We start from the raw sequence: 24,963 nt of genomic DNA, 5'->3' as shown, positions 1-24,963 counted from the left end.
GATATTGATACACGTCCCTCTCGATCTTTTTCGCAGAAATCTGAAAGAAGAGGATGGTCAGAACACAGGGAAGAGCACGCCAAGTCCAAAGACAAGGAACCTGCTCAAAGTAAAAAATTACAATTTCCAAAAAAGAAGGTAGCCAGTATTAAAATAAGCAAACATGCTGAGGATACTGAGGACACAGCTGAATAATGAAGAGTGGGCACAGAAAATGCTAGACAGCGCAACAGAAATCAGCATAGCTCGCAAGATCCTGATTAATCATCTGGAGACAGTGGACAAGAATGAATACATTCAAGTGGAAACTGCAGATACCAGAGTTAGCGAACCTCATAAAATTTACGAAATAACATTGCGTATAGAGGGAGATAAGTCTAGGAAAATAAGGGGTCTGTTTTGGGATAACCTCTCAAAAGGCTCCTGTTAGCTGAAAAGATTGGCCCCCAGAGTTTGTCAGGGAGTGCCCTCATGGCGAAGAAATGATTATGCCTGCCTTCTCAAATCATATTCCAATTCACAGAAAATATATATATGCAAGAGAATGGGCAGTAGCTCAAGCACCTGCATTATATAAGAATCATGTAGGATGGGATGAGGACTCTCCTCCTCACAAAATCCAGTTAAAATGTCAACCTACTGCACAAAGGCAGTACCCGATTAAGCAAGAAGCTAAAAAACAAGTCAGAGAGATTTTAGATCAACTTGAATGCCAAGGGGGGATTGAAACATGCACCTCTCAAATGAACAATCCTTTGTTTCCTGTCTCCAAACCAGACGATTCGTATCGTCTAGTCTTGGACTACAGACACCTTAACTCATGTTGCAAAACATTTGCGGTACAAAATTCGCACAGTGCGACACTAATGAATAACATAGTTCGCAAAAAATACAAAACAACATTAGACATCTCTAATGGGTTCTTTTGTCAAAATATTGCACCGGAAAGCAGATACTTGACCGTTTTCTCAATAATGGGGTCACAGAAAAATTTCTGTCGACTCCCACAGGGATTCAAGAATAGCCCCGGATTATTCTCAGCCAGTGTAACAGAGTTACTACAAATGTATGATGATGAGCCATTATCTTATGTCGATGTCATCTATTTCACAGACGACGACTTGGATACTCACTTGAAAAGAGTGAACACCATAATACTTGGGTTTGCAGCAGAGGGTTACAAATTCAACTTTAAAAAGTCACAAATTGCCTATCTAACGGTCCTATTTTTAGGATACGAATTATCAAGTGAAGGCAAAAGCCTAGCAGACAACTTCTTAGAGAAGTGCGCTGTACTCCAAGCACCAAAAACGCTGAAGAACTTACAATCGATTCTAGGCTTCCTGAATTTCGGAAGAACTAACATACTAAATTATGCAGAGAGGGTTAAACCTCTCTATGAATTAATAAAACCTGATTTTAAACCAATCAATTGGACTCAAAAACACACAGAAATGTTGAGATCACTGCAATTAGAAACACGCGACGATACACGCAACCTTGTAATCCGAGTAATCCCAGGAAGATGCGGATTCACGTACCTGACCTCTAATGAGGGAGAAACTGTACCAATAGCTTACAAATCACATTTGTACACAAAAGCAGAAAAAACATTCAGTCTTACAGAAAATACTATAAAGGCAGTTCAAACTGCTGTAGCAAGAGAACGAGCCCAAGGAAAAGGAATAACTATTTTCACAGCAGAATCAGCCTTCGAGGCGCTATTCAGCCCAGTAAATCTAAAAACAGTGGCACTAGATCCAAAATGGATACAGTGGGAAAATTCTCTTGATACAGAAAAAGTGACATACTATTATGCCCCGAACATGAAAAAACGGAATGATTTAAAATATGAAGAAGAATATCCTCTGCCAATCGAAATTCTGCCTCTCCAACAATACTCTTGTATAATCTATACAGACAGATTTGTACAGCATTACAATGTAGATGATAAATCCTACAATGCAGCCTGCGCGATTGGTAAAGGACGCTGGCTCTGCGGTAAATTCAGACTGGAAATAACAAAAACTGAATCACAGAGAAACTGTTCGGCTCAGCGAGCTGAAATCAGATCTTTAAAGGTGGCGCTTGAAAATGCAGAACGTGAATTCCCGACACTAATAGTGTGCGATTCGCATTTCTGCGTAAAATCTTACAATAATGAGTTGCAGAGCTGGGTTCAAAATGATTACAAAGACGACACAGTTGCCACAATCAAGCATAAAATACTTTGGAAACAGGTAGTTCTTTTTCAGAAAGAACTACAAAAGACTCACGTGATACACACTCTGAGTCATCAATGTGATGGCGTTCACGTTGCAGGGAATTCATTGGCTAATACAGCCACAGCGGAAGCTAAACCGGCTCCGTAGCCACAAAAAAGCGTTCAGAAAAATACATAGACGGGGAAACGATGCTGGCGGTAAAAACGTCTTCAAAAGGCAACTGTGCAGCACTACCCGTGAACTATCCATTCAATATACATACATAATTGACGCAAACTCCGTTCCTTTTGCTCGAATCCCTGGAGTGGGGGATGGGGTAATTCCAAACACAAACCAGAGAGTCTTATTAATAGCAGATGCACACACGGGTGAAGGTCCAAGGCACAAACAGATGAAGGAATCTCTGACAGAATTACAATCAGAATACTGGTGGCCGGGGATGAGCCTGCAACATTATGAATTTGCGAAGAGCTGTCCAGACTGCAACAGAGACCGCAGTAACGAGCCAACCGGAGTATTGCCATGGCCATTTCTGTAGTTAGCATAAGGCTATCTATACATAAAATCCAGCGTCCTATTAAGTCCTTTTAAGACTAAAATCACTTAAGAATGTGGCCCCAGTGCTCGGCTGATGCCAGAACTGTTATAAAAGATTTTTGAGTCTTTATCGGCACATACGCAATTGCCATGCTTCATTCTGACCAGGGTCGTGCTTTTAGCTCTCGAGCTTATAAGGAGGCCATGACCAGCATGGGCATTGGGTTGCGGTACTCTTGTCCCTTCCATCCTGAGGGAAACGGGGTTGTGGAAAGAAAAAACCGAGACATAAAGCAATCTATAACGGCAAAGGTATTAGGTTCGGGTGATGGGTGGGTCCAGCATTTAACAAGTGTCCAACGTAGTCTTAATAATCTGCCAAGAAATTCTCTAAAAGGTTTCAGCCTGTACAAACTATTGTTTGGAACTAGAATGTATGTTCAGGACTTAGATAGTCATGCTTCAGTAGTAGAAGATAAGAAAAAATGCTTTGACATCAAAGATCGTTTGGCTGTTTTACAGGACTTAAATGAAACAAGAAAAGCCCTGAGCAACATAAAGTTAAAACAGCAGCCAACAACCACTGAAGACACACCACCTGTCCCAGCAAGATCTGTCTGGATTCCAAAGATTGGGGATCTGGTCAGAGAGAAAATAGCGGTGAAGAAGGAATTTGGGCCTTCTTACAGAAAAGCAGTACCTGTCTTAGCAATCAACGGAACAAGATCAGTTGTACTACCGCCCCTTGCTGGTAAAAAGGAGAACCGAGTTGTATCCATCGATCTGGTAAAACCACAATCATGTGGCCGATAATAAGTAGTAGGCCCAGTGGACTCCCAAGAAATAGCAGAATACCAAAATTTGCTACAATCCAAGAGATTCAAACTGAGAGACTAATCACATTTGATAAACCTGCAGTGAATAAAAAAGGACTATGCAGAAATGCCTTGGAACTTGTGCCTCTTGAAACCCAAATTGAAACAGTTTGTCAAGAAACACCAGTCTACAATGATGTAGCATCAGAATATGCTAATGAAAGGCAAATTGAAAAAACAATTCCACCAATTGACAGAACTGCATCTGGCTTCTTCATCAATTTTGATAACTTTTCTGAAGATCAAAGCGAGCCTGAAATAACGCCAGCAACAAAGACTTTTAAAGACAAAGCAATAGTACTCTTTCATCAACTCAAAGAAGCATATCTAAATGCACCGTTGATTGAATATTGGATTGTATCAGGGGTACTCAAACTCCTACTCTGCCTAATTTTAGTTTTAATTTTAGGAAAATTTATTACAGTACAATGGACACAGCAAGTCAGAACATCAACTTAGTTCTGAAGCCACACAAGTCATCTCACATCGAGAAAAGAGAACTATCATCAGTGAATGTCACAGCCATTCCAATACCCGGCGGGGTAGTTTGGGACAAAACAGATTATGAAATATATGGACCGGTCGAACTCTTGAAATATCCTCATCAGTTTAAGGTTTTATTAAGTGACTTTGTAAAACCAAGTACATTCTCTGATGATTGGGACTTTGAAAGCATAAATAATATGATGTCAGATTTAGTTATGTCAGCAAAATTTACAGAACATGATTATTTGCAAGGTTCATCGAATTATGAACAGATGTATTGCTATACCCAATATGCAGACCACTATTTGCATAAATCTGCTCAAACTAGAAATATTTTTAAATATAATCAATGGGAACATTGTGCAACTCCACCTAAAAGCAGTTCAAAAACATTCTATGAGAAATTCCAATACTTCTCAGGGTTTAACACAAGTGATGCAGAAACATTTTATTATAAACTGTTAGATAAAACAGGGACAAAAACCATGCTGACAAATACAAAATTGATCTATTCGGAAACATTTTATGAAAAAATGATTACATTTGGTTTTGATTTCTGGAAAAACAACATTGAAACAAAAACCATCTGGGGTACAAAAGAATGGCAGGTACAAGGCCTAGAAGCATTGTTTCGAGCCTGCATGATACCAGAACAAATAATGTTCTTGAATGACACCATTCAACAAACTACCTGTTTTGGACTAGCCAAAATCAAAGACTTAAACAAACCGTCTATTCCAAAGCCAATACCTGATAACACAACCACAGATATTGAGATAGACGTATCCAAAATTTTACATCAAAATAGAACACATCCTGATTGGAAAAAGTGGTTAATCTGGCCAACAGACACAAATAAATGTCAAGATAGATTCCTGAACAAAATACAGGGGTTAAAAATGACCAGACCATACCATAGATACTCCCAGAGACAACATCCAGGGATAGTAACAACATACAGTTTAGGGAAAATATGCCTTGAATGGCTACAAACATCAACACTGGCAGAAATTAAGCAACACTTGTCTTTACTTAAAGATGGTGCTGACTTGCGCGATTTCATAATGGCACCACGCAAACAGCGTCAAAAATGTTTCATAGCGGCCAGTATATACGCTGCTTACAACGAGGCATGGAAAGTGACTCAAATTGAGACAGCAGAGAAAATACGAGAAATTGATCGTATTAATTTGGAAAAATCACTTTCTGTTGTGGACAACGGGTTAATGACTCTGTCCTCCAGAATATATTCACTGGACAGTATTGTATCATTTGCTATAGATATAATAGATCAGGACTTGCTAATGTTACAACATGGTCAGTCCCAATTACGTTCTATTGTACAGCTAGGCTGGACGTTGCAAAACCTGCGTTCAGGCTATGTGCCTTGGCGTTTAATCAACACAACGTCATTGTTCTCTATCTTTAACCTTACGGATAATTAAATCAGTTTGGCACAGAAAGGAGCAGACTATACGATTCTGAGCATTGAAAAACTTGAGAGATTACCATTGACAATGTCAGAAAGACCTGTCATTGAATGGATAATACACAGGATTATCTCAATTCCGATAACAACATTCCAATTTAAAAAATGCCAAGAGTATATACCAGCAGGCCAGTATGAAAGGTTGGATAAAGAGTACATTAAGTCATCATGGAAATTACCTTATACACACACATGTTATAGTGACAAAAACCAGAATGTATTTCTTAGTGGTAATAATTGTAAAACAATCACTAAGCGGTATACTTCTGTGCCAAGGTATTAATTTACATGGGGCCTGTGAGGGGACTTCAAATAACCTTTCATGCCACCAGCACGGCACACCTGCAACACAGATAGAGCCATTCCTTAGACAACTTTCTAATGGGAGTTACGTTCTAATAACGGACCGCAGCTGTTGTGGCATGGTGCCAGGGAAAGCATATCTCGTAAGCGTTAGTCCCATGGTCACTTGCTGTATGCAAGCATTGTATCCAAACGGCCCTGGAGACTTAGAGGCGACGATTTGGCCTCTGTTGAATATTTCTTCTATACAAATTGATACTTTAAGCAGAATGAAGTCCGTGCTTTTACAGACAACAGTACACATCACGTCATCAAAAGAAACGTATGATCTTCAAGTTGCAAGGACAACGGCAGAGATACATACACTTTTATCAACTAATTGCCCCGTGCATTTCGCAGAAATGCTAAGCCAAATCCTAAATATGTCAGATGCCAGTGGTATCTCGAATGTATTTAAGACAATTTTTCCGGGACTGTTAACACCCTTCGAAGCAGTCCTGGGCATCTTTCCCAATTTTGTCCATTCAGTTTTTGGTGGCCTACCACTAGTTTTGGGACTCGTAGCAGGAATCTTATTTTTTACTCTTCTGCTCCGATATGGCAAGCCAAAACGCAGACATGACTCCGGCAATGATGGAAGAAACGATCCTAGCAATACGCTACCGGGACCGCATAACTAAAGTCCTTGGATTAGCCTGGCTAAGAGATCTGAATATGAACTGGTTTCTTTCATTCAGACCTATATGGCAGAACTGCATCTTACCTGTGCTTCGATGTATGCTATGCGGTGAAGAATGCGTGTTAGACACCTGTCTTACACTACAATCAGCAGTGCCAATGGATGTAGATACTTTGCTAAGTCCAGTAACGGCTCATGCATCGTGTTGTCCCCAGCGGTTACCAATCCTGATGACGGCATTCGTTGAGACTTCTGCACTACGATTTGGTGGTGGCAGTGAAGCAAGAAATGAGAGCAACATCACCCAGGTACGACCTTCTGTGAGCATTGCTGATCCCGAAACCAATGATAGCAATCATTCTCACGACTGGCCGGTTACAGCATTATCATCCTTGGTCGAACTTTCACCTAAAGCTGTAGACTGTTTTTTTGCACATCTATCTGAAGTCATGTTCTCCCCTGAACCAAAAGAATAACTTTTAGGCCAACCAGCATACAGCGTTCCCCTGAACTCTGAATTCGGCCTTCAGCTTTGAAAAACAAAAGCTACTGAAAACATTTGGAACTATTTTTTCCCTGAAACGAAATTATTTTTTCCAAAATTCCAAAATATTTACCTTTTTTGGCACGTGTACTCTGCTTACAGTAGAACTATTCATAAAGAACAGAGCTTCTATTTTTAGCTAATCTAGAGACAATATGTTACCACAGCCTCTAGCACACTCACAAGCAATTTCATTTATATGTGATGAAATAGTCTCGACCTTCTTTTCTGTAATTAAGAGACATTTCATGTGTAATTTTCGCAAATCGTTCCGTGTATTTCGCATACACCATTTCGAATGCAAAATGTATTTTGGGGGGGGTTGGAATACACATGCATCTTTTTGCTTAGTTTTTAGTAATTGATGGACATAAAACCATGGAGTGGGTGATGTGTTTTATCTAGGAACCCGATTCAATATTGTGACTTTATGCCCCTATGCGCCTATAATCAATAATTACCCCTATAATGGCATAATAATCAGAGCCATATTTCAGTAAATCGCCCCTGCAGTCCAAGACACGGCAGAAGCTACTTCCTTAGATTCCGAGAGAGCACACCGAGTTCTTTCGACACACCAAACTTCCAGCAACCTGGGAAAGCCCCACATGCTTTGTTTTGATTTGTAATAGAACTCCTGCGAGCACTGTAAGAACGGCCAGTTCTTAGTGACATCTTTATTGACGTCTTATGTCTAAAGCTTACGACAAACTCGGCACCTTTCAGATGTAAATATACCAACATTGCCTTAAGCAAACACACGGTGGTAATTCTGGAGCAGAGCAGCTAATCTACTTTCCGAGAGCCCAGCAGAAGCGAGAAGCCCACGGACGCTGCCCCTCCTCTTTGACGCTCTGAGAAAGACGGTGTCTTTTCTCCTGCCGAGAAAATCCAGCTCCGGCGTTTCCAGCCTACCCTTGCGGGTGACTGGGATATCGGGTCCTGAGAGGGAGATTCCAGACCTCCTACATTCTTTTCCCTTTAGAGAGAATTCTTGAACAGATCCTTGGCAACAAACCTACTTAACTTAAACTGCTACTTACTTACTCCTTCCCACGTATTAGGCTTAGGTCAGGTACACCTGGGTAGGCGTATTTTTCGAAGCACCAGTTGAGCATTTTAGCCCTTGTATATATGTATATATGTTTTATCCATTTTAAAGTGTCTTATGGCTAAGAAACCATATCAATGCTTTTACAGTATTATTTCATAATACTCCTTTTACTGTACGTGCTTTACTTTATAACAAATATTGCAATTGTGGCAATTCATTTCTCTTGCATGAGAAGGAAGACTGCTCAATAAATAATACCTTTTATTGAAAAAACGCCCGTCTCTCTATACTCTGCACCCTGGTGAAATTAAATGTGCACAACTGACTGAGTGAAATAGCTGTCTATTGTTTCACACGACTCTAGAGATTGACTCTTATTCTGAGGGAGCAAAGTTGTCATGTTTATGCGGTTGTCGGAAGCTGAATCCCTTCTTGTCTGAGCCAGGGAAGCTGATCACTACCTATTCAGTCAAGAAAGTTTCCAGTGACCTCTGAGCTAGCTGGCGCAAACCTAAATTAAGTCTAACATAGTCAGTAGAGGCCTAGAAGACCTCAGTCCTACGTCTAAACTGCTGTTTATGTTATTCCAATGCGCAGGGCCTATAGGGAAAATATACGAACTACACTACAAGCCCAGCCGGACAGCCGTTGTCATTTGATCTTAGTCTTCATCCCCATGCGTTTTCTACTGTGATTAATTTAAAAAATCTTTGGCTGGGTAATTGTTGCCTTGGGCTGTTTGTGACATTTTTACATTATATTTTATTTTTGTGGATGTTTATGTTTATGTGGATGTTTATGCTGCCATGTGGTTATAATATTTTATAGTAGATTAGTTACATTCTTGCTGCTGCTTTACTAGTGGTTTATGGGCCTGTGGACTAGCCTTGTTACATGTTGGTCAAATATCTGTGCAATCCTTGCTCAAGCAAGGTGTATAAATGTGTTGATATTGGGGAATATTAGTACCAGGAAGGGCACCCATGCAGGCAGGCAATTTTCCCTTTTATTTTCCATGCTTTTTCTTTGCTTGCCATGTGCTCTCCTACCATATAATGAAACCACGGTGTGTCTCATAAGTGGTTATTTTGCGTTTATTCTCCATGCCTTCATGCAATTTTTGGTAAAAAGTCATGAATATCTTTATGTAGTCATTTTGTCTTTGTTAGTCTTCTGTATAACAAGTATCTGTACAACTCACTACACAAGAAGGACTCCAAACATGGGGAAAGAAAAACAGGTCCTAAATATTTTGGGTGAGATACACCCGAAGGGGTAAAGGAAAGAAGAAGAGGAAGCAAGAGGGAAAATTAGAATATAAATCTTATTGGGGAAAGCCAAAAGGTTGCCAAAACTGCACTCAAAAACTAAATACTGGCATGCTTCATCATAGGGCCGCTAAAACACCCTGGCGCAGACCAATGTAGAGGGTGGAGCGCAAAAAAAGAACTTTTTTATATGAAAAAAAGAGAAGAAATATCCAAATGAAGGGATCCCTGTTGCAGAAAAGAAGAAGAATAAAACTGTCTAAGTACGTATCCTTCTAAATTTCATTCTGGGTCCCACTTGGCAGGGTTGAAAGAATTGAAGGGTATATGGGAGAGACAACATCTCCATTACCCTATCTGCTGTACCAAGATGTTTCAGCCCTTAACTACCGCCTGCTAGGGTTGATGGCATTCATCAGGATATAGATCCCTTATAATGTCTTATTAGTACTTCCCTACTAGTTTAATCATAATATGGTAGGGAACCACTCAGTGGCTTAGTAGAAACACATTATCAGCATACCCGAATTACATCAATGATGCTCCAGTCGGGTGCAGAGTAGTGACACCGCTCTGTAGTCATACTTTCATCAAGGTCTGGTATCGCCAGATCAGTTGCTGTACTCCGTCTGACAGTGATACTGCACCTTGATGAAAGAGTAACTACAGAGCTGAAGGACTGGGTTTTAGAACCCAGCGGCGTCAGGGAAACCACCCGATGCCTTCGAGTTCCCTTGCCTTGGCAAACAGAGACACAGGACACTTCTTGATGACGTCAAAGACCAAAGTTTATTGGCTTCAACCAGGAACAGAGGGCTACAAAGCACACTCTGGTGGTTCGCTAGAGACTGCACAAATTCAATGAGCGGAGCATAGTCTTTTATGCCAAAAATCAAGCCTCAGGCAACATTCCAAATTAGCATTGGGTTCATACAAACTGACCAATAGAAATGTGACATTTTGAAGGCAGCGTATGATGACAATCCCACTTTCCATTGTCCAGCCCACCAGAAATGACCAAGCACATTCAAATATTCTTGTTCGATCAGGCCGGACAAACCCATCATAAAACCCTCAACCCAAATCAGGGATTGTGTCGTAAAGGAAGGAGCAGAAACAGATTGGAAGCAAGATAGAAAGGTGGGTGCGGTTTACCATAAACTTCGGCATGTCCTGCTCTTTGATCTTTATCTGACCAGCTGCTTAACAAGGAACTGGCTCAGCGAGGTCAGCCTCGGGCAAGAGAGTCAGGTCGGCCAGGTCATTCAGAAGTCAGCTAAGGTGTACGTGTCCTAAAGACTCGTTCGGCCGCAGTCATCGGCCTATGTGAGGGCAACCACACAAAATGGCTGCCGTACACAAAATGGAACCCGAAGGTTCAAACAAAATCTCTGAATACGTAGTGTTTGTCATTGATCGATTAATGCGAAAACACTCGTACACACCACACTCGTGATTTGCGGTCTGCTGACACCAAAATCATCTATTTCCGACGATCTTTATTGAACGGGTTCGGAACCACCGAACCTCACCCACGAACTACAGAACTACAGAACCTTCTTTTGCCCTTACATAGGCAACAAACCCAAACCAATGTCAATCTGAATCTGGATCTATATTCATCAGATCATCGATATGTTGCAGTACCATCATCCTATTACTTAGTACCTCTCTCTGGACAGGTCTTCTTGCACACGAAGTAGCACAGAGGCCACAAATAGCAGGAGCACACTGTACACAGAGACAGAACAGGAAAAGGATAGCTAAGACCATCCCAATGACCATCAGAATCTTCCAACCCCAAGTGGATATCAATCCCCATAACCATCCCATCAACGACCATTCTCATTTATCCAAATGGACAGAATCGGAGATCTTATGTAACTTGGAAATGGCTGGAAGACTGACGGAGCGTTGTCTGGAATGAAAACGCAGCAGCTCGATTGAATCTGTTTACATACTCCACCTCGATCTGCTAGTATGACATCAAGGGCAACTCTACTTTGGAGTGTCATAAGACTATCCGACTGGAGCTCAGCAGTCAAGTTACTAAGGGCACCAGCAGTTTCAACTATGGTGGACTCAACCACTCTCGTCAACTGGCGAATATTCCTGCTATTAGCCATCGGTCCCCAGAACGGCGGAAAACCCTTAAACAAATCTCCCAACTCTTGCCCTGCAGTGTCTTCTTGACTAAAGACACCTCTAGCAACTCTCGTCTTATGGTAATCTGCCACAGCTGTAAAAGTGGGAGGCAACAGGAAAGAAACAAAACATGTGCCCGAAAAATCATGGGGCAACCATGTATATGCTTTGTCATAGCAAAAAAAGTAGGTACCCTTAGCGGCTAAAAATGCTGGGGAAGACTGAGACGTAAATACGTAAGTATCAGTACAAATGCTGTTCCCTAGCTGAGCTCTCTGATTCTTGCCATTACCCTGCAGACAATAGCGACCCTGATGGGGCACTATCCAAATCGGTGGAGAACTTTTCGCTCGCTGATTAACACTCAGACTAACTCCGTATCCAGTAATATCCCAACCACTATATGGTTGCTTCTCATCTATCAGAATAGTTTCAACGGCATTAGTCCCTTTAACCATGTCGACTATGCCTCTAGCAACTGCACTATTCTTCGGATTGTCCTTCGGTGAACGTTGGGTATAGACACTATGGGCATAAATGAACATCGTGCTATAAGCCCAAATCGAACCATTCAAACTAAAAGGCAAAACCAAGTACGGAATACCCTTATCAGTCGTAAGGGGCATTAGACCACAGATCCAACAGTTTGTCGTGTTCATCACTAACTGGTGTTGGTGCAAAAGTTGAATAAAGGAATTGTTGGCAAATTTCAGTCATCGAACTACCTCATGTTCAGGAAAGGATGAAAAGAATGAGAAGAAATAGTAGGTGTAGGTGTAGGTTGCACAGTGGGAACAAACGTCACTTTAAAAGAAAATGTCACATACCCAATTATGAATGTCATTAAACTCAACAATAGCGAAAATAAACACGGTATTACAAAACTTTTCTTTAATATCAGTTTGCATATCTTCTTTCTAAAAACCATTGTCCTTGCAGGTCTCTCCAACTCGAAGAAATCCATCCGAACTAAATATGCTGCTCGCGATGGTAGGGTGTTCTATGCTAAGGAATGCCTCTGTCAACCCAGGGCAACTCCCTTAGGCCAACCAGAACCTTCAACCTAGTGTCTCAGGCTTGCACTCCAAAGACTTTCGGCAACCGCGACCCTACAGCTGAACCCGGATGGCGGTTTGAAAAACAAAAATGAGTAGATCCTCGGTGGAGAGTTAACCTGCAAACAGAAAAATCATAACATTTTATTTGTACTTTATTTGTCCCACGACTCTTGGTCGCAAATTGTAACGGTCCTTTCCAGGAAATGTTTGGTCCTTAAACAACAAATTATTATTATTATTATTATATTTATTTTTGTAGAGCGCAATAGCTACCCTAAGGTTTCCCGGCGCTAAAGTGAAACTGAAACAAGTAATAAGGAGGGATAGTGAGTTAATGAAAATCAAGTTATTGGTTGAATCGGGCTCAGTAGTGTTCAATCGATTCGAAGGAGGCACAGCTTCTTGTAAAAGATCGCCACTTTGTCTCTCAGAGTTCGTACCAATCAGACGGGCATCGCTGAATGGCAAAAATCGTGGAACAGTTTCGGTTTCAGAGTCTGAAAGTCCCTCCTGGACCCACTGATCATACGGTAAGGGAAATGGTGCCCGCTTACAGTGTACGCCGTGGATCCAGTTTTTCTTGCCTTGCACTCGGACTGCAGAACGTGTAGACAGGAGCACTTGGTAGGGTCCCGTCCAGTGGGGCTGATCGTTCTTGCTCTGCTGAAAATTCTTGATAAACACCCAACTTCCAGGTTCAATAGCGTGGCCTGGATCCTCAGAAGCTTGTGGTAGGCTATCATGCACCTGTTGATGTAAAACACCCAATTTAGTTGTCAGTTCGCGCAAGTAATCAAGCAACACAGGGTACTCAATTTCGCTAAACCTGGTTGGCCTTGGCACACCCCAAAATATTCGCTGGGCGGCTAAAGACCACCTTATATGGACTCAGACCCATTGTCGAATGCACAGCCATTCTTGTAGACAAAAGTGCTAAAGGCAAAGCATCTGGCCACTGTAAACCAGTGCTCGCTTGGATTTTAGCTAATTTTAGCTTTAAAGTGCCATTATAGCACTCGACTAAACCAGCTGATTGGGGGTGATTTGCAGCATGGGACTTCTGCCGAATACCTAGTCCCTCACACACTCTCTTCATGACTTGACCCACAAATTCACTTCCATTGTCACTCCAGATGATTCTCGGCATTCCAAATCTAGGGAAAAATTCCTTTATCAGGACTTTCGCTGTGGAAAAGGCAGTATTGTCCTTAAGGGGATAAGCTTCTATCCATCTAGAAAAAGAGCAAACAACCATTAAAACATATTTCAAATTGTTGCATCTCTCCATGTGGATAAAATCTAGCTGCAAAGCCTCGAACTGATACGTAGGAGGAGCAAAATGACCAGCTGGTGTTGGAGTTCCCTTACCAGGATTATACATCAAGCACACCATACAGTTCTTAACCAAATTCTCTGCAAGTTTTGGAATTCCCGCATTCTGCCAAACCGGAGCCAACAACTTACAAATCCCTTTCACGCTGATATGTGCCATTCCATGAGCCATTGTAACAACCGGAAGCACATACGCGTCAGGTAACAACCATCTTTGATGCTCGGACAAATCAGTCCAAAAACCATTCGAATCCAATCTACCCTTACTTTCTCTCCATTCATTCAACTCTTTCTCTGTAGCTTCAGCTTGAATGGATTTCACACTCTCCATCGTATCTTCACACATACTCGTCTCTGGAACCCATCTCGCCGGACCTGCAACATACATTCGACTCATCACATTTCTCGCAGTTTCTTTCGCGACTTCATCCGCAAACACATTTCCGTGACCAACATCGTCCGTAACTTTCTTATGGGCACTGCATTTCACAATCGCTACTTGTAATGGCAACGTAAGTGATTCAAGGAGTTCATTCACCAACTGTCCATGCTGGATCTTCGTTCCATGCAAAGTCGAAAACCCACGTTCACGCCACAAACGTCCAAAGCTATGCGCCACACCAAAGGCGTATTGGCTGTCAGTAAACACATTCAATCGTTTTCCTTTCGCCAACACACATGCTCTCGTTAATGCAATCAACTCCGCTGCTTGTGCTGAATTATGTGGAATACGTGCAGCTTCAACAATCGTATGCAAAGTCGTAACAGCATATGTCGCAGTCGTATCACCATTCGGCAACTTAAAGCACGAACCATCAACCCACTAAGTACCATCACACTCTGGAAGAGGAGTATCTCTTAAGTCTATCCTCCCTTTCGTTTCTTCTTCAGTTCTCAGACAACAATCATGTTGTTCTTCAATATCTGCCTCAACTGAAATTGGCAACAACGTGGCTGGATTCAACGTGTTGCATCGTTTAATGTGCACATGACTCGCTAACAACGTCAACTCGTAACCCGACAACCGAGCACTAGTTAAATGATCAATCAATCAATCAATCATAACACTTGTATAGCGCGCTACTCACCCGGAAGGGTCTCAAGGCGCTTGGGGGCTTGGCACTACTGCTCGAACAGCCAGGTCTTGAGTTGTCTCCTGAAGGCGAGGTGGTTCTGGGTCAGCCGAAGGTGGATGGGGAGGGAGTTCCATGTCTTGGCCGCCAGGTAGGAGAAGGATCTGCCTCCGGCGGTGGCTCTTCGGATGCGTGGTACGGCGGCGAGGGCGAGGCTGGCGGACCGTAGCTGGCGGGTGGGCGTGTGGAAGGTCAGGCGGTCGTTGAGGTACTTGGGGCTCAGGTTGTGGAGAGACTTATGTGCGTGGGTGAGGAGCCAGTGCAGGTTCCTCAGGTGGCCGGAGATGTGGCTGCGTCGAGGGATGTCCAGGATCAGTCGGGCGGAGGCGTTCTGGATTCGTTGTAGTCTTTTCTGTAGCTTGGCTGTGGTTCCGGCCTAGAGGGTGTTTCCGTAGTCCAGTCGGCTGGTGACGAGGGCCTGGGTGACCGTCTTTCTGGTTTCGATCGGGATCCATCTGAAGATCTTGCGGAGCATGAGGAGGGTGTGAAAGCATGAAGAGGAGACGGCGTTGACTTGTCTGGTCATCGAGAGGGAGGAGTTCAGGATGAAGCCCAGGTTGCGTGCGTGGTCTGTCGGCTTGGGGGCGGTGCCCAGGGCTGGGGGCCACCAGGAGTCGTCCCAGGCGGAGGGTGATGGTCCAAGGATGAGGACTTCCGTCTTGTCTGAGTTCAGTTTCAAGCGGCTGTACTTCATCCACTCGGCGACGACTTGTCTGGTCATCGAGAGGGAGGAGTTCAGGATGAAGCCCAGGTTGCGTGCGTGGTCTGTCGACTTGGGGGCGGTGCCCAGGGCTGGGGGCCACCAGGAGTCGTCCCAGGCGGAGGGTGATGGTCCAAGGATGAGGACTTCCGTCTTGTCTGAGTTCAGTTTCAAGCGGCTGTTCTTCATCCACTCGGCGACGTCTTTCATCCCTTCGTGGAGGCTGGTTCTGGCGGTGTTGGAGTCTCTGGTGAGGGAGAGGATCAGCTGGGTGTAGTCGGCGTAGGAGATGATGTTGAGGTTGTGTTGGCGTGCGATGGCTGCGAGAGGTCTCATGTAGACGTTGAAGAGGGTGGGGCTGAGTGATGATCCTTGCGGGACGCCGCAGATGACTTCGGTGGCCTCGGAGCGAAACGGGGGGAGGCGGACTCTCTGTGTTCTTCCAGCGAGGAACGAGATGATCCACTTCAGTGCCTTCTCTTGGATACCGGTTTTGCTGAGGCATTGGACTAGGGTGCGGTGGCAGACAGTGTCGAACGGGGCGGAGAGGTCCAGGAGGATGAGTGCCGCTGTTTCCCCGTTGTCGAGAAGGTCTCGGATGTCGTCGGTGGCTGCGATGAGGGCGGTCTCGGTGCTGTGGTTGGCTCTGAAGCCGGACTGCGAGGGGTCGAGGGATCCATTAGTCTCGAGGAAGGCGGCAAGCTGTCTGTTGATGATCTTCTCGATGACTTTGGCAGGAAAAGGGAGGAGCGAGACGGGGCGGAAGTTTTTGAGGTTGGTGGGGTCTGCTGTTGGTTTCTTCAGTAGGGCGCTGAGCTCGGCATGCTTCCAGCTCTCCGGGAAGGTGGCGGGGTCGAAGGAGGTGTTGATGACTTTTTGGAGTTGGGGTGCGATGGTGGAGTCGGCCTTGTTGAAGACGTGGTGGGGGCAGGGGTCAGTCGGAGGTCCGGAGTGGGTGGTGTTCATCGTGCGGGCTGTGTCTTCGGTGGTCACTGCGGTCCAGGTGCGGAGGGTGGCAGTGGGGTGCGTTGGTTCGATGGTAGAGTGGTCAGTTGGGTGCGAGGATGGTGCGTCGAAGCTGTTGTGGATGTTGGCAATCTTGCTGTGGAAGAACGAGACAAAGGATACACAGAGATCTTGTGACGCGGTGATGTCGTTGTTGCCGGTGCTGGGTTTGGAGAACTCCTTGACGATGCTGAAGAGTTCCTTGCTGTTGTGGGTTTTGTTGTTCAGTCGATCCTTCAGTGATTTCTTCTTGGTGGTGCGGATGAGCTGGTGGTGCTTGCGGGTCGCGTGTTTGAGGGCGGTCATGTTGTCAGTGGTCCGGTCGAGGAGCCAGGCTTTCTCAAGGGTGCAGCAGGTCTTCTTGGAGTCCTTGAGTTCATCAGTGAACCAGGGGGCCTTCTTGCTTCTGGGTTTGCTGGGAGGGTTCTTCAGTGGTGCGAGGTCGTCGGCGCAGGCGGTCAGCCATAGCGTGAAGTTGCGGGCTGCTTCGTTGGGGTCCGGTGTGCTGGCAGGTGGGTTCTGGCTGAGGGAGGTGGTGAGCTGGTCGGTGCTGATCTTGCTCCAGCTTCTGTGAGGAACCTGTTGCGGGTGGTGGTGGGTAGTGGTTTTTCTGAAGCTGAAGTGGACGCAGCTGTGGTCGGTCCAGTGAAGTCCGGTGGAGTGGCTGAAGGCGATGTGCTTGCTGGATGAGAAGACGGGGTCAACCGTGTGGCCGGCGTAGTGGGTGGGGGTGTTGACCAGTTGCTTGAGTCCGAGGTTGGCGAGGTTGTCCAGCAGGGTGATGGTGTTGCGGTCCTTGTTGTTCTCCAGGTGGAAGTTGAGGTCCCCTAGGAGGATGTAGTCAGCGGAGGGGAGGGCATGTGGGCTGATTAAGTCTGTGATGTCTTCGCTGAATTGTGTGCATGGTCCCGGGGGTCGGTAGATGAGGGTGCCTCTGAGGGTCGTCTTTGGGTCAGTGTGAATCTGGAAGTGGATGTGTTCGGCAGCGGTGTAGGTGTCGTCGGCGTCGGTCGTGATGCGGATGGTGTTCTTGTGGACGATGGCGATGCTTTCCCCAGTCTAGTTGCCGCGGTCCCTCCTGATGATCTTGTATCCATCCGGGATGGCGATGGCGATGTCGGGGGCTGAGGAGGCGTTCATCCATGTTTCAGTGAGGAACGCGACATCTGGTGATGTTGTGTTGAGCAAGTTCCAGAGTTCGACGGCGTGTCTGTGGACGGAGCGGGTGTTGAGCAGGATGCACTTGAAGTCGCTGCTGGTGTGGCTTGGCGGGTGTGGTGAATGTTTGGAGGCAGGTGAACTTGCAGGTTGTGCAGGTGAAGGGTCCGTGGAAGTGTTTCGGGGCGGTTCAACAAGGTATCCACTGCATGTGGAACCATTACCACTAACGTATTGTCCATAACCAAACCAGCAGACTGTCGAATTGAAACAGCCGCTGCTGCTGTAGCTCTCAAGCAACTCGGCAATGCTCTAGCTACCGGATCTAAAGTTGACGAAAAGTAAGCACATGGGCGTTGCTTATCGCCAAACTGCTAAGTCAACACTGACAATGCACATCCCTCTCTCTCTTGGACATACAATGTGAAAGGCTTACTGTAGTCGGGAGTACCCAGCACAGGAGACGAACACAACGCATTGCGTAATTCAGAAAAGCTCTTTTGCAATTCATCAGTCCAAGGAATAGGATTTGGAGTATCCTTAACAGTAAGAGCTATCAAAGGCTTCGCTAACAAAGAAAAATTTGGGATCCACTGTCTACAGTACAACGTAATACCCAAAAACCCACGTACTTCTCTGTGTGTCATAGGAACACTCATTCTCGCAATCGCTTGAATTCTTTCTGGGGTCAGTTTCCTTCCCTCCTTCGATAAGAGGTGACCTAAGTAGGTTACTTCTTGTCGACAATATTGCAACTTGGAGAGAGAAACTTTGTGATGAAAATCAGGCAAGTGGCGTAACAACGACAAAGTGGCTTCCCTACAAATCTCTTCATCATCAGCGGCCACTAGCAAGTCATCAACATATTGAATAAGGGCTGCACCATCAGGTAAGACCAACAGATCAAGTTGTGTTTTCAAAGCTTGGCTATAGATCGATGGACTCTCGCAATAGCCTTGAGGAGCGCGCTTAAAGCGGAAACTTCGTCCTCCTAAAGAGAATCCAAAGATGTCCCTACTCTCCATGGTAATCGGGATACTGAAGAAAGCATTCTTCAAGTCGATCACCGAAAACTATGTGGCAGTAGCCAGGATCAGAGTCAACAAAGTGGTGATCTCAGGCACAACAGGAAATTGTGGAACAACAATCTTATTCACTTCGCGAAGATCGATGACAAACCTATATACAGGAGGCTGTGAAGAATCAGTTCTCTTCAGGACAGGCAAAACGGGACTATTGCATACATTACCTCTCGTTTCCTCAATGACACCCTTTTCGATCAGATCATAAATAATCGCTAAAAGTGCACGCTCACCATCACTCGAGATACGGTACTGTTGAATGCGCGGTAATTTAGCATTCGCCTTCAGTGTCACAACATATGGAGGAATTTCCAGTAGGCCCACATCGTTCGGACCAGTAGCCCACAATGAATCTGGTAAAGAAGACAATTCAGGTGGAAGTCTTCGACATATACATCGGAGAGATCACTCTCTCACCCAAAGTAAGATGTACTCCTGACGGAGAACAATACAGCGTCGCATACAATCTCTTCAATAAATCCAATCCCAACAGATTCTCATTACAAACTGTAGTCAAAAGAAGGGGTGCTTTGAACTTACGAGGTCCAACAGAAAGAGACAATGGAGCAGAAATCGGATTTGTAACCGGGGCGCCAGAAACACCTACAGAAACATTGTCAAAGCCAGACAAAGGTGCGCCAGGGAGTTTAGAGTGAATAATAGAACTCTTTGTAGCACCAGTGTCTAGCAGAAAAGGTTCTGACACACCTGATGCAATCACTTCAACATAGGGTCCACTCTGATCTACTGGAACTGAAACAACTCCCTCTCTTTGTCCATGGCTGTCCTAACAATCATTACCATCCACTTCGTCACCTTCAACATAGTAATCATCCATATAGTACTGTGTTGTCCTTCCAGAAGAACCTTGCTGCTGATCAAAAGTATTCATGGAGTTCTGTGGAGGCAAAGGACGCACATTCTGTCCGCGGCCTCTACCTCTAGGCGCCTGTTGAGCAGCTCGACCTCGTACACCAGAAGCACCATTCGTACGCTGTAACAAAACTGGACAACTATTCTTAAAATGGTCCTCTTCTTTGCAATACGCACATTGATTAGGCCCATACGGGAAACGCTGTTGAGAAGACTTGTTTCTTTGCGAGTTTCTCGAATACCACTGAGGATGCTGATAATCGCTCTGACTATTAGTACGGGGTGGATAAGCTTGTTGTAGAAGAACTTTAGTCTTCAATTCCTTAGTCTTCTTATCCGCTTTCTCTAACTCATCTTTATGCCTATTTTCATAGTACTGGGCCGTAGCTAAAATCTGCGCTGACGTAGAAACAGCCCAAGCACTCTCGGAATCCTTCAACTTAGTGCACAACTCGGCATGAATTTGTCAACGAACAATCTCTGGCCACCCTCTGTAGCCATATCCTGACCACTATGATCTACAAAAGTCTCTTCAAATTTGTGAAAAAGTCAGACACAGTCTCGTCTTTCTTCTGCTTACATGTAGACAACTTGTCCCAATTAACACGTACTTCAGGGAGTTGAGCAATCAGATCCTCAGGCTTAGCACCTCCAACTTGTCTATCATTCGCAGCGACAATATTAACCCATGTATCACCCAATTCATTATCGTGATCCGTGTGCCGAATCGCACTCCAGATAGGCTGTGGGACGACATTACCAAACAACATATCTATGTCTGCTAAATTCATGATACACAAACCCATAGTTTGAGTGAGCTCTTTATAATATCCCTTCGGATTTTTGCGCGGATCAGGTAAAGTCTGCTTAATAGCCAAAACTTCAACACGCTTCCAAGGAACATGTACCCATACTCGCTGAAAGTGCGCAGCAACAGCTGGAACAGCATTAGGATCAGCAGGTCTCCAAACTGGAGGAACCTCGTGCATCGGATATTGACGCGCGGCTCTCCTAACTGACGAATCAGGCTCAAACAATCGCTCAGAAGGAGTGGTATTACGGAATGACAACAACATCGCAACTGCTCTCTCAATGTCATGTAGACTCACAATGGTCCCTTTCGCAAACTCGGAACGCCCTCGATACAATTCTTCAGGAGCTTTACCTACTTCGTCAACCCATTGTTCATGGAGGAACACACACATCATTTTAAAGAGGTACCGTTGCTTTGGTGCTTTCCATTGCCGGAAAACATCCATAATGCCCTCAAGATCATACTGGGAGGTATATGTTACCCATCTACGTGCCATGTGATCCAAAACTGTACGTTCATCTGTATCAGGCAATTGACTACGTGATTGTCTACGTTCAGTCACAGGGGACATACCCAATTGTCCCAACAAAGGAGAAAAGAAACCAGAAAAAGCAGCAGTCACTCTCTGTCTAGTAGAAGGAGAAGATGGAAGAATAAGGGAAGACGGAATGACAGTAGAAGAATCCAAAGTCGGAACAGAAGGAGTATCATGGACAGGCGTAGGAGTAGCAGACAAAGGGGAAGGCAAAGTTGACGGCCCCTGAGGAGGCTGCGCCAAAGGAACAGTAGCCAACGGAAAAGGAGCTAGCTGTGGAGGAATCGCAGGTGGCACAACAACTGGAGGTTGCACAGCCACAACTGGCGGTGTTGGTGCCGTAGCACTCTGTGCATAAGGGGGTGGCGAACTCAATAGATGCGACATTAAAGGATCTTTCGCAAGATCTTTCTTTTCTTCCTGCTCTTTAGGCGGCAAAACTTGGTAGCATCTATCTACCGCTAATTTCTTAACACTAAGCATCTGTTCGCTCTCTTGCTCTTCCTCATTATCCCTATACGCAATAGCAGCTTGTACCATTGACATACCTCGTTCTCGTTTATTCTTCTTCGCTAATTTAATTTCTGTTTGGCTTCCTTGCGCCATATGCAGAAAGAGTCAAACATTGCCGGCCGGGCTTTCTTCTTGAACAGCTTCACTTCGAGATTGTCTAAAATCTCAGCTTCAAAACTACCGTAACGGGGCCACTGTAGGACACCGTCTTTTCTCGTATATTTTACCCAGATCTCATTATACCTAATAGGGCCCACACCATGCTTCACGTATAATTCATACGTAGAAGTTCCAATTGGAGGAACCGGACACGAATCCTCTAACTGGGAATCCTTATAACAACCACAACCAAATATCTGTCCCAGTCTGCTAAGACCAAGCATCTTGCTCACTAGTCTAGCTTCAAACTACAAGGGAAATCTCAAAACGATAGTCTCGCGAATACACGAGTCCCTTGGCTTTGGGGCTTGCAGGTACCAAATCAAAGCGATCCACTAAAGGGATACCAAAACAAACTAAGGGCTAGGAGACGCTCCACTCATACTTAACTGAAATGTCGATGGCGTCACCAGAAGACCCGTCAATCGTCTCGCTCTACAAACGTCTAAGGCTCCAAGACAGGGTGACAGTCAGGGCAGCAGTCCTTCGTAGCCGTCGGAAGGCGGGGAACCTCGCAGAAAAGACTTTCCGACCACGACGACATACAGGGGTTGATGAAGTGGTTGGCCTTCCTCCAGAATTTTCACACGAAGCTCTCCACAATCTTCGGCTTGGACCGGTACCTCTGCAACATACATTCGACTCATCACATTTCTCGCAGTTTCTTTCGCGACTTCATCCGCAAACACATTTCCGTGACCAACATCGTCCGTAACTTTCTTATGGGCACTGCATTTCACAATCGCTACTTGTAATGGCAACGTAAGTTATTCAAGGAGTTCATTCACCAACTGTCCATGCTGGATCTTCATTCCATGCGAAGTCGAAAACCCACGTTCACGCCAGAAACGTCCAAAGCTACGCGCCACGCCAAAGGCGTATTGGCTGTCAGTAAACACATTCACTCGTTTTCCTTTCGCCAACACACATGCTCTCGTTAATGCAATCAACTTCGCTGCTTGTGCTGAATTATGTGGAATACGTGCAGCTTCAACAATCGTATGCAAAGTCGTAACAGCATATGTCGCAGTCGTATCACCATTCGGCAACTTAAAGCACGAACCATCAACCCACAAAGTACCATCACACTCTGGAAGAGGAGTATCTCTTAAGTCTATCCTCCCTTTCGTTTCTTCTTCAGTTCTCAGACAACAATCATGTTGTTCTTCAATATCTCTCTCAACTGAAATTGGCAACAACGTGGCTGGATTCAACGTGTTGCATCGTTTATTGTGCACATGACTCGCTAACAACGTCAACTCGTAACCCAACAACCGAGCACTAGTTAAATGATCAATCAATCAATCAATCATAACACTTGTATAGCGCGCTACTCACCCGGAAGGGTCTCAAGGCGCTTGGGGGCGGGGGGGGGCACTACTGCTCGAACAGCCAGGTCTTGAGTTGTCTCCTGAAGGCGAGGTGGTTCTGGATCAGCCGAAGGTGGATGGGGAGGGAGTTCCATGTCTTGAACGCCAGGTAGGAGAAGGATCTGCCTCCGGCGGTGGCTCTTCGGATGCGTGGTACGGCGGCGAGGGCAAGGCTGGCGGACCGTAGCTGGCGGGTGGGCGTGTGGAAGGTCAGGCGGTCGTTGAGGTACTTGGGGCTCAGGTTGTGGAGAGACTTATGTGCGTGGGTGAGGAGCCTGAACGTGATCCTCTTGTTGACGGGGAGCCAGTGCAGTTTCCTCAGGTGGCCGGAGATGTGGCTGCGTCGAGGGATGTCCAGGATCAGTCGGGCGGAGGCGTTCTGGATTCGTTGTAGTCTTTTCTGTAGCTTGGCTGTGGTTCCGGCATAGAGGGTGTTTCCGTAGTCCAGTCGGCTGGTGAAGAGGGCCTGGGTGACCGTCTTCCTGGTTTCGATCGGGATCCATCTGAAGATCTTGCGGAGCATGCGGAGGGTGTGAAAGCATGAAGAGGAGACGGCGTTGACTTGTCTGGTCATCGAGAGGGAGGAGTTCAGGATGAAGCCCAGGTTGCGTGCGTGGTCTTTCGGCTTGGGGGCGGTGCCCAGGGCTGGGGGCCACCAGGAGTCGTCCCAGGTGGAGGGTGATGGTCCAAGGATGAGGACTTCGTCTTGTCTGAGTTCAGTTTCAAGCGGCTGTTCTTCATCCACTCGGCGACGACTTGTCTGGTCATCGAGAGGGAGGAGTTCAGGATGAAGCCCAGGTTGCGTGCGTGGTCTGTCGGCTTGGGGGCGGTGCCCAGGGCTGGGGGCCACCAGGAGTCGTCCCAGGTGGAGGGTGATGGTCCAAGGATGAGGACTTCCGTCTTGTCTGAGTTAAGTTTCAAGCGGCTGTTCTTCATCCACTCGGCGACGTCTTTCATCCCTTCGTGGAGGCTGGTTCTGGCGGTGTTGGAGTCTCTGGTGAGGGAGAGGATCAGCTGGGTGTAGTCGGCGTAGGAGATGATGTTGAGGTTGTGTTGGCGTGCGATGGCTGCGAGAGGTCTCATGTAGACGTTGAAGAGGGTGGGGCTGAGGGATGATCCTTGCGGGACGCCGCAGATGACTTCGGTGGCCTCGGAGCGAAACGGGGGGAGGCGGACTCTCTGTGTTCTTTCAGCGAGGAACGAGATGATCCACTTCAGTGCCTTCTCTTGGATGCCGGTGTTGCTGAGGCATTGGACTAGGGTGCGGTGGCAGACAGTGTCGAACGGGGCGGAGAGGTCCAGGAGGATGAGTGCCGCTGTTTCCCCGTTGTCGAGAAGGTCTCGGATGTCGTCGGTGGCTGCGATGAGGGCGGTCTCGTGCTGTGGTTGGCTCTGAAGCCGGACTGCGAGGGGTCGAGGGATCCATTCGTCTCGAGGAAGGCGGCAAGCTGTCTGTTGATGATCTTCTCGATGACTTTGGCAGGAAAAGGGAGGAGCGAGACGGGGCGGAAGTTTTTGAGGTTGGTGGGGTCTGCTGTTGGTTTCTTCAGTAGGGCGCTGAGCTCGGCATGCTTCCAGCTCTCCAGGAAGGTGGCGGGGTCGAAGGAGGTGTTGATGACTTTTTGG

Source organism: Lissotriton vulgaris, chromosome 6 (assembly GCF_964263255.1).
Source record: "Lissotriton vulgaris chromosome 6, aLisVul1.2, whole genome shotgun sequence".
Lineage (NCBI taxonomy): Eukaryota > Metazoa > Chordata > Amphibia > Caudata > Salamandridae > Lissotriton > Lissotriton vulgaris.
The sequence above is the reverse complement of the archived record's forward strand: the minus strand, read 5'-3'. Positions refer to the sequence as shown.